Genomic DNA, 16952 nt, shown 5'->3' on the forward strand with positions numbered 1-16952 from the left:
GTATATATGTATAGAAAACAAAATAGTTTGCCACAGTCATTTTACGGCGGAAAAAGTTCTGGAGGTGAGTGGTACGGCCGATGAATCGGAGGTTGGAGGAAAAATAGCCCGGTGTGATAACCCCTTTCCAAACTGTTCCTGGACATTACGTTCGGAAACTGTTCTCCGCCTCGCGATTCTAATCTTTTTGGTATATTTATCTTTTGGCTTCCATAGAGCGTTTTCTCTAGAAACCATTTCCTAACTGCTTGGAAATGGGGTGCTGTTATTTTCGGAAACGATTCCTAATGGATTTGATACTCTGTGATGATCTACACGCCTCGTTGTCGAAAGCGAAGTGCTATACATTACGCTTGGTGACCATACATCCAGTCTCAGAAGTTCGTCGACAATGTGGCTCGGTCGGTAACGCCCGCGTCTGGTAACTGCGTGGAGAATTTGGCGTCTGTTCGAATCCTGTCCGCTGTGCAGAGGTGAGAAAGGGCATCCTTGCTGATTAATGGTTCCCGACTGCTGCTCACCTCGGACCTGAGGTGACTTGGACATCACTGTGTGTGTATGTGGGAGACATCAGCTTCCTCCGGGAATCGTTACTGCAATAGTGGTACATCGAGGACACTGCCTCATGCATTCATTTATAAACTGTTCCGGAACACACGACAAAAAAGTATATATACATATATATATATTATATGTATATATATATATATATAATATAATATAATATATATATATATATTATATAAAATATATATATATATATATATATATATTGTATATATATATATAAAGATATTTATATATATATATATATGTATATATATATATATATGTATATATATATGACGTAAGTGGGAGTAGGAAACACAGGATTCTTAGTCTAAATTTATTCCTAACTAGTTTGCAGAAAGCATACCTGCTAAACTAATGAGGAATAAACTTAGACCAAGACTCCTGTGTTTCCTACTCCCACTTACGTCATATATACCCTGTGTGTATATATATATATATATATATATATATATATATATGTATATATATATATATATATATATGTATATATATGCATGGGGGGACGGAGAGGGGGGGTCGCCGATTTAATGAAGCGGCCTTGCTGTGGATGTGCTGTGTCTGGCGACACTGCGTCTGACTCAGGGCAGTGGACGGGGGGCAGGGATGACCCGTCATCCGGGAGGTGCTAATATGAGAGGGAGGGTGGAGGGTTTGTGGAGTGTATGCAGGGATGGAATGGGTGGGAATGATTTTATGCCTTTTCTTTTTTGGTTACTTCCCTTGTAAGGGGGAAAAAGCCTCGGTATATGTATGTATGTATATTATTTTTTCGGTCTGTTACTACTAGATGGTATTATAGTCAATGCAGTCTTGCTGTGTTGCGAATATGTCAAATGATCGGAACATGGTGAAATGTTAGAAATAGATAAATGAATAAATAAATAAATAAAATAAATTTATTATCATGTGGTATCATACATTAGTCAACCTTAACGAACCTGATCAGATCACCGTGGTGAGACAGCATCGTCTCGCAGGGGATAGACCGGTTGACCTGCAACGAACTTTCAAGGGAACACCTTTTATTTGCTGATAAGGACACCGAAAGTGTCGGCGAACTTAAGAACCAGGCAAGAGCTAACCACTCCACGGCTTTGGCTGAATGCCACTTACCCAAGCTACCTAGGAGCTAAGATTTCTGCCCTTCTGGCCCGTGGGGTCCTCTCTCAGCTCACTGGAGTTGTTTGGCCTCAGACTGGGGCAAAATTCCCATTAAGGGATTATTGTTGCATTGATGTATATTTATTCTATTCTTAGTAACACAAGGTGGGATTGGTTTTATATTCTCTGTATTTGAAAAAGAAATATTATTTCATAATACAAACAATAATAAGGTTATCTATTCTCTGTATTATCGTCTGTAGCTAAATTGTGTTCATTTGCTTAGATGTCACGCGCATGGTGACATAATATATGGCCTAATTAGTGGCGACAGTATTTCTGAAGGGAGGGGCGGGGGATCGGGTGGGGGTGAGGGGGTGCTTATGTGTGAATGATACTTTGACGCAGCCCGGAAGGGATTTCTCCCCGTCTTCTCTTTTTCTGCATGAGGGGACGGAGGGAGCATGGGGGTCGCCGATTAAGTGAAGCGGCCTTGCTGTGGATGTACTGTCTTGCTACATCGCTTCTGACCCAGGTCAGTGGGCGGGATGCAGGGATGACCCGTCATCCACAAGGTGCTAAGATGAAAAGGAGGAAAGGGTGGTGGAATGGGAGCGGAATGGGTGGGAGTAGGTACATGCCTTTGGCTTGGCTACCTCCCTTATAAGGGAGAAAAAGCTCTTGGTATATAGATAATTTAACGTTTGGTATTGTTTACATTGGATGCTCGCTGGCTGAGCAAGTTAGAGCGTCGCCACTTGCGGCGGAGGTCGAGGTAATGGCGGTTCGAACCCTGCCGCCGGCGTGTTGAACTATGGCCATGGTTCATTAAATTCCACTGTACAAACTCCTCTGTGAGAGGCACCATCCTTGCGTCCTGATAGTGGGGAGTTTCTCGACGTAAAACCGAATCATTGTTTATGTTTTCCTACATGTGCCTAGTTTGTACTGACGTCATTATTATAGATTACTGTAGATACTTGTATTGTATTTTATTGTATTGCTCCAGGTGAACATCATCGCTGAGTTGTTTATGTTGTTCTATATGTGCTTAGTCTGTACTGACGGCTTTGTTAGCTTATTGTAGATACTTTTATTGTGTTGTATTTTATTGTATTGTATTCCATTGCAGGTGAGCGTCAGTTTGGACTTGAGGGACGATCTACGAGGTAAGTGCAGAAGCCAGAACCAAGGTTCTCGAGAGTGGGAGGGACATTTGTTAATTTTGTTTAGGTAAATAAGGTTATGTTGTGCACAAAGGCACGCATAAATACGAACATGAACGTACACACACGCGCACACACACACACACACACACACACACACACACACACACACACACACACACACACACACACACACACACACACACACACACACACACATTTCAATCACACGCACCTCCTTTTACAGCAAACTCCGGTACCGAAGCGATACCCGGACCGTATTGGCACCGGATTTCGTCTCTTATCCGGAACCAGCTCTGCACTGGTATCGGTACTCGACCGTGGGACCTGTACTGAAGCACTTGAAAATAGACCGAGACCCCATATTGCCCCCCACCCCTCGGCCTAATAAAATAATCTTGCTTTGGCCAGAATAAGATATGTAGAGGTTGTCACAGGCTTAGGAACTGGGGAAAGTCTTTTGGTGAGTTGGAGCGTTTGCTTCGAGCGCCTAGTCGTGCCCGCCCGCTGACGTCATCGTGTCTGGGGTAAACATTGCAAACTTGCCCCGTAGCTTTATGTTCTAATGGCCTATGTACGCCCTCTCTCTGCCTTTGTGTGTGTGTGTATGTGATTCACCATGGTCTTGGATCACGTGTTGGACTCGTGATCGACAGTTATTAACCTCCCAGAGTAGAGCTCAGAGCTCGTATAACCGATCTTGAGGTAATACTGTAACCTTACACGCACACACACACCCAACTTCCCGCCAACGAGAGTTGGAGTAACAACCCGCAGCGCAGCGATACTGATATTATTTCAGCCCTGGGCGGGATTCGAACCCGAACCGCTGTAGTGGCAGGCGAACAATCTAGCTACTGCGCCACGAGGTTGTGTGTGTGTGCGTGTATTTATTTAATTCTAGTATACAGGAAACAACACTCATCTGGGTCTCCAAATCTCAAATTATCTCACCCAACTTCAAAGTCCTGTATGACTCCAAACTGTAACTTCTGTTGCAGTACTCTAGACCTCCGAAAGAACATCTCAACAATATGTCTAACATTCGTATTCTAGGTTTAACTTCTTAGTTCGTCATTCAGCTTCTCACTTTATGACGCAAGAGTACTTTGACATTTGAGAAAGTTGAAAAGCAAGAGATCTTAACCGAAGTCGTTTCTACTCAAAGGAAGTAGCAAAAACAAATAGCATGCTAGCGAGAAATGCCTAGTGTGCCGCCACCTTGAGCTTACACTTATGACTCGTTTTTCGCTCGTATTTGTTTTACGTTGATGCACAAATTCGCGTGTGCTCAAAATGCTCATTATCGGTTTGTGGATAGCGTGATGACCCTCCACACGTGGGAGTACCGAGGGCGGTAATTGCTGGTGATGGTGAGCGCTGGGAAGCTTGTACTAGGCGGTCTAATGACGTCATGCCATCCGTAGAATCTAAATGGGTTGATGAAGCCCGGCACCAATTACTAAGGGCGACGGGGAATTGATGAACGAGGAGGAGGAGAGAAGGAGAGATTGACCAGAGCGGAAGAAGGAAGAAACGGCTCTCTCTCTCTCTCTCTCTCTCCCTCTCTCTCTCTCTCTCTCTCTCTCTCTCTCTCTCTCTCTCTCTCTCTCTCTCTCTCTCTCTCTCTCTCTCTCTCTCTCACTCTCTCTCTCTCACACACACACACACACACACACACACACACACACACACACACACACACACACACACACACACACACACACACATATTTAGAGAACGAGTGCCTTCCCCTCAGAGCCCCTTCTTCAACTAGAAATAAGAGTTCAAGATCGTCGATGGGGGAGATAATTCTCTCCAACGTCCCTCTCACAGGTGCCCATTATTGGTTTGAAGTAGAAAAAAAAAGGAAAGCGAGGAAACATAAATAATAATAATAATAATGATAATAATAATAATAATAATGATCATCCTTTCATATAAGAACTTTGCAGCATCTAGACGGGCGATTGAGGATTAAGGATTCCTTAAGGATCCCTTAATTGAGATGCCAGGGTCTGTTCGGGAGCCGAGGCTTTGGACTGGCACCAAGTGCAGAGTCCTTCAATACTCATCAGGAAATGATGGGCGAAGTAGATGTGTATTCATTCATTTGTTCATTTATGTATTTGTTTGTTTTATTCCTTATTCAATTTCTAAGAATTGGAGAAAGATGAAGAAGAAACTGAGGATGATGTCGGTACGAAATCTTGAGGGACTTGGGGAGAAAGGAAAGACTTAATAACCATGCAGTGATCGCTGAAACTATCAGTTGTTGGGGATGACAGGTGGTCATGGATATGGATCTGCCTAGTGTAGGTCTTATGGTGTCCTGCAGTCTCCTTCATTCTTATGTTCTTAAGAATAATAGGAGGATTGGAAGAGCCGTCCAATATACTTGAGTAATTCGAATGTTCTCTAACTACCTTTAGGGGCTTTTGGGAAGTGAGGAAGACCTCCTGCAGGAGATTTGCCCACACCCCTGCCTGCAAAAAAAAAAAAAAAAAAAAAAAAAAAAAAAGAAAGAAAAAAAAAAAAAAAAAAGAGAGAGAGAGAGAGAGAGAGAGAGAGAGAGAGAGAGAGAGAGAGAGAGAGAGAGAGAGAGAGAGAGAGAGAGGAAGATTGTAAGAACTCCCGTTCGATGCACTCGACAATCCCGAATGTTCCCCCGCCTACCTTCCAGGGCTTTGGGAAAAAGAGGAAAAGATCCTGCGGAAGAAGTACCCACATCGTCCACGCGCGTGAGATAATGAGGAAGGTTCTGACGGGAGGAGTGGCGTTGTGTGCATAATGACAAGAGCCTCTTTACTGGCCACGCTTAGGTGCGTTTTAAGCACTTCTTGTTGTTTTGTGGTCTGAGATTTCTCTTGGGAAGGCGCTGCTTATAGTGCTTGGTGAGGGGGAAGAGGGTAGAGGGTGTTATAATTACAGTTTTGTGAGATGTTAGACGCATGAGCAGGTTACGTGCGCATTTAAGATAATGGAGTGGACGAGTAGGGGGAGGAGGGAGAAGGAAGCTGTGAGCGAGAGGGGGTGTTGAAGGAAGAGGAGGAGGAGGAGTAAGGGAATAAAGGAATGGTAATTAATCTCCTTGTTTAGGGTAAGAAGAGATGACTGTCCTTAGTTGAGGCGCGGCTCAGTTGAAGGTACTTTTTGTCTTCGAGGTTTGTTTCAATGTGGCAATCACTTACATCTGAGGAACTTCTGAAAGGGTCTGCGAGCGCGGTGGGGCGAAGACAGACGTCTAAATGAAGAAAGAAAGGAACACTTGAGAAGACTTAAGTCCTACGAACTTGAGGCTATCCCCTGAACCTGACGTCTCTTACTCAGTAAAAACTTAATTTTGTTTCATTAAGTAATGCCAAGCGACGTTGTTTCCTACCTGAAAGTCAAAAAGCGCCATCACTTCAGGTAGATGAAATCAGCTTCAGGAAGCTGGAGCAGAATAAATGATTAATCATGAGACTCGTTAGGCGAAGAGCATTACCTATTTGTTCCAGAGCAGTAAGAACACCTGCTTCATTAAAGAGAAGAAGTAGATTTCCTAAAAGAGAAGTCCGAACCACGAGAGTCTGTGATTATGAACATGTAGTATATTGCGGTTGGCAGACATGATGATCTGTGTACGATTAAGAAGTACGTAAAGACATCTCCGAGATTAGTCTTAGTTCCGTTTACGAAGCGACGTGATTATCTCTTCTTCCAGGAACGGAACTGAGACCGCGCCTGGACCACATCTATCATTCGAAGTGGTAATTGAAGAGAACGGATTGTAATTCGTAGGCACGGTGCAAAGGGAGGAATGCTGTAGCATTATTCGGCGAATGTTTCATCCACTAGGAGCTAATATGAGCTGGAGGAAAGGGAGTGGGTGCGTGATATGACTTGGCTACCTCCATTATAAGGGGGAAAAAGCCTTTTGGTATATAGGTAGATAGTGTCGGCAGGGCCTAATATTCCCTCAGCATGAATCATAATGGGTAGTGGATGGGAGTGGAATGGTGGAAGTGGGTGTATATCTTTAGACTTGGCTACCTCCCTTATAAGGGGAAAAAAGCCTTTTGGTATATAGATAGTTTCAGGAGGCCCTGACATTCCCTCAGCATGAATCATGCTGAAGGCATATGTACGGGGCGTCTTCCTCCTTTGGGGGTGTGGTTATGCGTTTAGTTAATGATTATTGCGGGAATATCCGAGAGTTTCTGCATTGTTAGATGCAGCAAATCACGCTGTAAATAGTATTTGAGACAAAACATATTAATGTACAATTTTTTCTTTTATAGCTTTTTTTTTTTTTTTTTCATTTGAGAGGAGGAGCAGGAGAGGGAATAAAAGACTGGAATTGTAAGAAAGATGAAAGCAGTTAATGGAAAGACGTTATTCGTATGCGGAAGCTAAGTACCAAGTCATGTACGAGAACCTGTGATAACTGGTTTAGATTAAGAAGTCGATGACTCACATCTTGCGCTTTCGGGAAGGAAGAGAGTGCAGCAGACTTTGTCGATGGAATCTAGAAAGTAGATGAAGTCTTCCGTTTGGAATCGTATACCGGAGTGGAGCTTGTCCGAACCTTGCTTCTGGAAACCGTCGTTGACGAGACTTGGGAACTCGGAGGAGCTCCCGACCTGAAGGAGACCTCTCAATGGGTGCCGAAGAGTCCTTCGCACTGAAGAGGAGACGCCCGAAGCTTCTGACCAAGAGATAGTTGAGCCTTCGTCACACATACGCGACCCAAGTGAGTTCGTTTAAGTAGAAACGACTTTTGTTACAAAATGTAATTTTTGGAATCTCGAAATGTCCAACCACCTTTGCGTCATATATTGAGAAGCTCAATGAAAAACTAAGAGAAGGTAAACCTATGCGAATATTAGACAGATTATTGAATCGTTCATATGGAAAGTCTAGAATACTGTAAGCGAAGTCTTCTTCCAAATTTTCAAATTCACAACATCTGACGAAAATCTTGAATGTGTGACAGACTCCTTCTGAATGTTAGGTTCTTCCCTACTGGGGCGGGTTGCCACAGGGATGAATAAAATCGCCTGGCGGCAGCTAGAGTACGACGGAGAGTGGTATTTGGGACAGGAAGTGTTATGGGGCGCCAACAAATGAGCGCTTTATTTTTTATATATTTATTTTTCGTTTATTCTTGATTTAATATATACAAGCCGCGGGCTTCGCCCTCCCCGGCTTCGCCGGGGGCTTGGCTGCACAAACAGCGGCCTGCGGCCGCAGCGCTCCGCGCTCTAATCCCACGATAAGGATCCCGTGCTGGGGATCCTGTGTTGGGGTTCCACCCCGAGGCCGAGGCCGAGGCCAAACCCAAGGGACATTTTTTTTTCTGGTCAGTTCAAGGGAACATGGCGACCACTGAGGACTTGCGACCACTGAGGACTTGCGACCACTGAGGACTTGCGATCTTTGAGGACTTGCGACCTTTGAGGACTTGTTACCTTGGAGGACTTGTTACCTTGGAGGACTTGTTACCTTGGAGGACTTGTTACCTTGGAGGACTTATTACCTTGGAGGACTCATTACCTTGGAGGACTTATTACCTTGGAGGACTTATTACCTTGGAGGACTTATTACCTTGGAGGATTTATTACCTTGGAGGATTTACAACCTTGTAGGACTTGCAACTTCAGAGGACTTGCAACTTCAGAGGACTTGCACCCTCGTAGGACTTACGACCTCGGAGGACTTGCATCCTCGAAGGGCTTACAACTTCGGAGGACTACACCCTTGGAGGACTTGCACCCTCGGAGGACTTGCACCCTCGGAGGACTGGCACCCTCGGAGGACTTGCACCCTCGGAGCACTTGCACCCTCGGAGCACTTGCACCCTCGGAGGACTTGAACCCTCGGAGGACTTGCACTCTCGGAGGACTTGCACCCTCGGAGGATTTGCACCCTCCAAGGACTTGCACCCTCGGAGGACTTGCACCCTCTGAGAACTTGCACCCTTGGAGAACTTACAGCCTCGAAAGGCTTACCGCCTCGGAGAACTTACGACCTCTCCAAGACATGTAACTTTTTTAAAATGTGTCACCTTTGAAATGGTTTAATTTTTATTATTATTATTTATATTATTATAAATTTTATTGATTTCTTTTTATTCATTTATCATTATTATAATTTTTCCGCATCCGACCTAGTTATGGACCAAAAGGTCTCCTGTCGGGAAAACCCCTTACACGGATGTGCCCAGATTGCCGTAACACGCTGGTTCAGTTTTGGTCAAAATGAGCAGGATGGTCAAAAGTAGAAGAGTTTATTTTTAGGTAGTTATTGATATTTGCTCATATATATATATATGCGTGTGTGTGTGTCTGTATATATATATATATATATATATATATATATGCGTGTGTGTGTGTCTGTATATATATATATATATATATATATATATATATATATATATATATATATATATATATATATATACATGAGGAGGCGTCCTAGGATGAGATGGATGGATGGGGTGAAAGGGGCATTACAAAAGAGAGGAATGTCTGTGGAGGAAGGACGGGAGAGGACAGAAGATAGGGGTGAATGGAGAGGGGTTGTGTATAGATGATGCTGTGATGCATGAGGGGGAGTGGGTGGGGGATGGGGGGTGAAGAAGTATGTATGAGAAAAAATTTGACCCAGCCCGAAGGGATTTCCCCCCCTCTTCTCCTTTTCTGCATGGGGGGACGGAGGGGCAGTGGACAGAATGCAGGGATGACCCGTCATCCAGGAGGTGCCAAGATAAGAGGGAGGGAGGAGGGTGGAAGGGAGTGGAATATATAGGAAATGGAATGGGTGGGAGTGGTTTCTAAGCCTTTTTCTTTTTTGCTACCCCCCGTGTAGGGGGAAAAAGCCTTTGGTATATGTATGATGTATATATATATATATATATATATATATATATATATATGTTAATACTATATATGGGCAGGAGATTTTCTTTAATGCATACCTCATTGAAAGTGATGGCTAGTTCTTAAGAAAATAATAAGCACACAACTAGCCATCACTTTGAATAGTGTATACACACACACATACATACATATATATATGTATATATATATATACATATATATATATATATATATATATATATATATATATATTACACTGCAAGATATACTGTGTCATGTTCCTTTGCTCCTGACCCTGACAATGGTCGGAAGTCAGGGATGACAATTATCCACAAGATTGTAAGATAGAAGGGTGTTAGATTGTTATGGGATGGGTGAAGTGTTGATGGCTTGGGTAGACCACCCCTATTATAGGGGGAAATAGGTAATTTGCTATATGTATGTGTGTTTATAAAATACGCCCAAAAAGAAGTAATTGGTTTCCACTTTAAACCTTAAGTTTTACCACAAACTATGTGGCAACAACTTTATCAGTTATGTAGTCAAGAGCAAATACACACACAGACACACACACACACACACACACACACACACACACACACACACACACACACACACACACACACACACACACACACCTCACACACCCCACACACACATCTATTTCCATTTGGCTGTTTGAATCTACAAGATAAAAAAAGAACAATATTACGTCATTCCATGGATACGTGAAACGCTCAAAGGCATTGCGGAATAGATTGCGGTAAGAAGCAAGAAAAAAGAAAAGATAGAATGAAAGAAAGAAAGAAAATGAAAAGTGAGCCATGGACACTTGGGCTCTGTTTGTACAGCAGGGAGGTCACTTTTGGCGACTCACCTCCGCTTCCACCTCCTCCTTCTCTTCCTCCTCCTCTTCCTCCCCCTCTTCCTCCTCCTCCTCTTCCTCCTTCTCCTCCTTCTCCTCTTTCTATCTTGTCCTGTTACTTTTCCTCTTCTTCTTTCTCCTCTTCCTCGTTTTCATCTTCCTGTTCCTATTCCTCCTTCACCTACTCCTTTTCCTCTTCCTCCTCCTCCTCCTCCTCCTCCTCCTGGTCCTCCTCCTCCTGGTCCTCCACCCATTCCCTTTCCCGACATTATCTTGCGTCGCACTTTTTCCCCCCAAATTCCTTTGGCAAGGATCACCCAGTAGGTCCAGTCCTGTTTTTCCTTCCACTGGGAGACACTGGAACACGCTTCCTCTTGACATTTCCTTTTCCGTCTGTGACCTAAAAAGTTTTCGGAAAGAGAATGTCAAGAAACTTCCGGCGCGAACTTAAAAGAGAGAGAGAGAGAGAGAGAGAGAGAGAGAGAGAGAGAGAGAGAGAGAGAGAGAGAGAAAGGGAGAGAGAGAGAGAGAGAGAAAGAAATCCCGCTGAGCGAGAGCGGTTTTCGAAAGTGTTAAAGAGCTTCAGCATATGCTGCCCCATGGAAACATAATAGAAGATATACTTCATTAATCCTGAGAAACGATCATAAACGTTGTCCAGATTTATGTCGCGGGCACAACTTTTGACTTGTTGGAGGCTTGAGGGGAAATCACATTTTTCGTTTTTTGATGACCTTGTCTTTGACTTTTGACCTTTTAGATCTAAGATAATTGACCTGGTTCATCCTTGGAATCATTTGTATAAAGTACCATAATATAGTTATGGTCAAAGCAAGTTAAGAGGCCAAAATGCGCGTGACAACGTTACAGACAGACAGACAAACGTCTAAAGGAACTTAGTTGTCTAAAGTACTTTCAACAACTTAAAAAAAAACACGTACCATGAGACACTAGAATGAGAGACTCCGTTTTCATGAAGAAAAAGAAATGACTTCGAGAATTCTCTGAACCAAAAATTTCGTTTTCAACTCGAATCACCCGTCGCGAGTGACGGAGAATCGAAGCTGAAAGATTTCGAAAACTGTCTTACTCGAAGTCTCTTGCTAATTCTTCCGAAGTGTGAAGGAGGGAGGGGGCATACGCCAGGAAGCGCGTTGCTTCACACACACCGGCGCCAGTCCCCTTCACGGTCTCTTAAGAGTAAGCTCCCATGCAGACACCCTTCCTCCCTTCCTTCTCACTCCAAACAACTTTAGACAGGTTCGATCAACTTGCCCCTCCAGCCATGAATTCTGTGTGTGTGTGGGAGTCTCCTTCGTCTTCTCCATCGAGGGTTGTCTAAATAAAATGGACTGACGGTAGTGAAGTGTCAAAAGTCGGTTAAGTGTCTATGAGTGTTTGTGTGTGTGTGTGCGTGTGCGTGTGCGTGCGCGCACCGTCCTGTATACCCAGTGGACCGTTCAGTACAAGACGTTTCTTGGTAACCACATGATCCGCCAGTGATACCATTATGCACTAATGAAAGTGGGGGAAAGACTGCTTGATACGTGATGACCTCATAAGAATCGGCTGCCTTTGGCTGGCTACCCCCTTATAAGGTGGAAAAAAGGCTATAGGTATATAAACAGACTATCTTCAGTAAGAGTCGAATCTCAAGCATGGTTATCTAGAAACATAAAAACTAGTGTAATGGTGACGTAATTGGAAGATTACGGTTCTCGCATCCTCCTCGTCGCGGGCTCGAGTCCTGCATTCCCCTCCTATTCCTAGCAGTGACTGTTTCTGACCCAACAGTCCTAGTGCTTTGGGCAAAGGTGGAAGCTTTGGTGTCATAGGTACAAGCCCTTGGGGGCCTGCAATGTAACGGCGTTGCAATGGCAAAACTTTGTTATTGTGATCTCACACGGAGAGAGAGAGAGAGAGAGAGAGAGAGAGAGAGAGAGAGAGAGAGAGGGGTGGTACCAGGAGATTGAAGAGAAAATACTTTTTGTTCCATAACAAGGCTGGATGAAAAAAATGTGGTTGTACTCAGGTACTGGTCCATGGGTGTGCACAGTATACTGAAGACGTGTGTGCGTATGTTTGTGTGTAGGGAGGAACTTACACCAGGAGACCCTGATCATCTTTGCCCAGCGTGTACGGACTGCAGGAAGTATTTGTCGGTAGCCCCATTGGGTTCGAGTCTGAGCCTTTTGAGGTTATCACACTGGACTTCCACGGGCTTCATCACCAGCGCCGACCGTTGAGAGTTCGTTTGAGTAAAAACGACTTCGATTACAATATTCTATTTTTCAAATCTCCAAATATCAAAATATATATTTTTCCGTCATATATAGCAAAGCTGAATGATGAACTAAGAGATTATAAACCTACACGAATGTTAGACATACTGTTGAAATGATCTTAGAGAAGTCTAGATTTCTGTAAGTGAAGTCATATTGTAGTTATTCAAATGGAGGTTGGAGGTAGGATGTTGGAGGAAAAATATCCCAATGTGTACACGAACCAAGATCGGAGCCTAACTCTTGACAGTGGAAGTGCGTTTGGTAGTCGTCATGTAGGATCTATCTATCTGTCTACCTATCTATCAGTCTATATCTGTAATTTCTCTCACCCTCTATGTGATTCACCATGGTCTCGTACCACATGTTAGACTCGTGATCGACAGTTATTAACCTCCTGGATGAGAGCTCAGAGCTCGTATGACCGACCTATGGGTAATACTGTGACCTTACACTCACACACACACCCAACTCCCCGCCCATGAGAGTTGGAGTAACACCCCGCAACGAAGCGATACTGAAATTACGAGGGGTGATCAAAAAGTAATGACAGTGATACCATATATTTTCACGGTACAGAGGTAAATCCAAATAGTGGCCTACATTCCTTCAAAGTACTCCCCTCCTGCCTCTATGCAACGTTCCATCCTCTTTCGCCACTTCATGAAGCACTCACGGTACTCAGAAGCCGATATACCTCGTAGCTCTGAATTGACTGCTCGCGCCAGATCTTGGATGCGATGAAACAGCTTCCCTGCGATCGCACCCTTGATCTTTGGAAACAACCAAAAATCACAGGGAGCAAGGTCAGGCGAGTAGGGTGGGTGGGGGAGAAGTGTGATCCCCTGCTGCTCCAGGAACTGCACAGTGAGGCGAGCTTTGTGGGGTCAGCATTGTCATGGTGCAGCAAAAGGCGCGATCGGCGACGGGTTGGTGCAGTCTTGGCCTGATATTCCAGGACTCGAGGAAGGACGTGATCAGTGTAGTACTGGGCTGTGATAGTACACTGTTGAGGCATTACATCCACACACATTGGTCCTTGTGAATTGAAGAAGATGGTGAAAAGGCGCTTCCTGCTGCGAAATCCTTCCTTCAGAATCTGAGGTCGAGGTTCTTCATCACTCAACCACACCATGTTAGACTGCTTGTCTCTGGTGGTGAAGAAAGAAATCCAACACTCATCTCCGGTAGCTACATCTGAGAACCGTTTCGGACCATTTGGCTCGAATTCAGCCAGCCATAGACGACAAATCCGCACCCGTTCGCTCTTCTGCTCTTCCGTAAGCAAATGAGGTATCCATCGAGCACACTTCTTCCTCAGCCCTAATTGTTCATGCACGATGTCATGTACGCTCCCATAACTGACACCGAGCTCCAAGGATAAGAATCGAAGAGTAACAGTTGGATCTTCGTCAATGATGGCACGCGCACGGACCGTCGTTGCTTCGGTCACGGATGTCCGAGGGCGGCCAGGACGATGATCATCTTCTAGCTGCAATTTTCCGGCTGCGAAAGCTCGAATCCAGCGGGAAACAGTTTCCAGTGATGGAGTAGACTCGGGAAAAACTTGCAACAATTCCTCTCTGATCTCCGTTGCTTTTTTCCCGAGTTTCCACCTTGTGAAGGTGTAGAATCTGCAGCCTTTCGAAAAATCCATGTTTCCGGTTAGAGAGGCAAACCAACAATGACGCAATCGCACAGCGCAACGATAAAATGTAAGCTAGACAAACAGCGACAAGCTCAAACATGTAACATCAGGCAACACTTGCTGCCCCTTGCTCCCCGCCCCCCCAACACTTATAGTCTCTCAGCTACGAGTCCGACTGTCATTACTTTCTGATCACCCCTGGTATTTCACCCCTGGGCGGAATTCGAACCCGGACCGCCGTAGTGGCAAGCGAGAACTCTAACCACAGCTCCACGAGGTGTGTGTGTGTGTGTGTGTTCACCTTGGTCTTTGGATCACGTGTTGGACTCGTGATCGACAGCTATTTCCCTCCCGGAAGAGAGCTCAGAGCTCGTATGACCGATCTATGGGTAACGCTATGACTTTACACGCACACACACACACACCCAATTCCTTGCCCACGAGAGTTGGAGTAACGACTCGAATCGCAGCGATACTGAAATAATTTCAGCCCTGGGCAGGATTCGAACCCGGACCACCATAGTGACAGTCGGGGACTGTACCAACCGCACCACCGAGTCGTGTATGTGTGTGTGTGTGCGTGTGGTGGACACCTCCAGCACCACCACCGCCACCGCCACTCCTGCTGCTGGTGCAGCTCATTCATCAACCTGCACGCCTAGATGCCCTCATCACGACTACCGCCTCCCGCCGACCTCTCCACCTTCACTGTCTTTTCCTCGTCCTCCTCCTCCTCCTCTTCCTTCTTCCCGTCCCTTTTTTCCATCTCCTCTTCCTCCTCCACCTTCCCGTCCCCTCTCTTTCTCTTCCTCCTCCTCCTCCTCCTCCACCTTTTCCTCCTTCTTCCCGTTTTTTTTCTCCTCCACATCCACCTCCTCCTCCTCCTCTTACATGTCCCTTTTTCACTCCTGCTCTGAACTCCTTCACTTCCTACTCTCCTCTCTCTCCTCCTCTTCTTCTTCCTCCTCCTCCTCCTCCTCCTCTTCTTCTTTTTCTTCCTCCTCCTCCTCCTCCTCTTCTTCTTTCTCATACAGATCTGACCTTCAACTGAATGAAATCGTCCGGTAAGAGCCAGAATAGAATAGAATACGAGAAACGCGCCTCCTTGTTGCCAAGAGGATAGGGTCTCACTTTTGGTGTTCATTTGTGCTGTGTGCATCGCCTGCCACTACGGCGGTCCGGGTTCGATTTCCACCCAGGGCTGAAATAATTTCACTATCGCTGCGCTGCGGGGTGTTACTCCAACTCTTGTGCGCGGGGAGTTGGGTGTGTGTGTGTGTGGGCGTGTAAGGTCACGGTATTACCCATAGATCGGTCATATACGAGCTCTGAGCTCTCTTCCGGGAGGTTAATAACTATCGATCACGAGTCCAACACGTGATCCAAGACCATGGTGAGTCTCACACACACACACACACACACATACACACACACACACATACACACACACACACACACACACACACACACACACACACACACACACACACACACACACACACACACACACACACACACACGCCTGTACACAATTAGTGCTGCACGACGCGACGTCATTTGCAGTCAAGTAGGACTCGACATCCACTTCACGTCGGTGCGCGTGCAAGCATGCGCGCGCTGCGGCGCCCTCACGGTCGCTCACCGGTCACACGGTCCTACGGCGGCGAACCCCCACACCCCCTCCCCTCCCCCCCCGGCCCGTCCCAGAGGACGCGCGTCCTTCACTAGGCATTTCTCGATAGCATGCTACTTGCTTTTGCTACTTGGTTTGAGTAGAAACAACTTTTGTTATAATCTTTTGTTTTTCGAATTTCCCTGCCCAGGGATAGCGGGTCTTACACTAGGCATTTCTCGATAGCATGCTACTTGCTTTTGCTACTTGGTTCGAGTAGAAATTACTTCGGTTACGATCTCTTGCTTTTCAAATTTCCCAAATGACAAATTGCTCTTGCGTCATATAATGAGAAGCTGAATGACGAACTACGAGAAGTTAAATCTAAAATACGAATGTTGACCTATTGTACCCATTGTTGAGATGTTCTTACGGAAGCCTAGAACATTGTAACCGAAGTCGTTTCTACTCAAACGAAATAGCAAAAGCAAGTAGCATGCTAGCCTAGTGTGCCGCCACCTGAACCCCCAGCAACACGGTGGCGTCTTGATAGATTCTATTCCTATTAAATGTAGAAGCAGACTCCGGGCCGAAGGGGGACGAGCGAATGCGGCCGCGTCCCGCTCACCATTTATTTATTTATTTATTCATTTATTCATTTATTTATTTATTTTATCTATTTTTGTAAGAATGAAAAGTATAAGGTACGTCTCCGAATTGAAAGGATAAAGTTGTGGACGCTTCCCGTCAACTGATTGAAGTAGTTTGGCTTTGGACAAACCTGTATTGTTGGTCTCTTGGTTAATGGGTTATCACACTGG

General features: G+C 45.1%; 1 long non-coding RNA gene across 1 annotated transcript in view; it reads left to right on the forward strand.

Annotated features, from left to right (window-relative positions):
* LOC143024876 (uncharacterized) overlaps positions 1–16952 on the forward strand; it is a 319012-nt gene that overhangs the window by 215349 nt on the left and 86711 nt on the right. Inside the window, exon 3 of the long non-coding RNA XR_012966319.1 lies at positions 2807–2843. This is a non-coding gene — a long non-coding RNA (uncharacterized LOC143024876). The remainder of the gene's footprint in view (positions 1–2806; positions 2844–16952) is intronic.

The sequence above is a fragment of the Oratosquilla oratoria genome, chromosome 4 (genome assembly GCF_046742065.1).
Source record: "Oratosquilla oratoria isolate Oo_2021 chromosome 4, ASM4674206v1, whole genome shotgun sequence".
NCBI classification, from domain to species: domain Eukaryota; kingdom Metazoa; phylum Arthropoda; class Malacostraca; order Stomatopoda; family Squillidae; genus Oratosquilla; species Oratosquilla oratoria.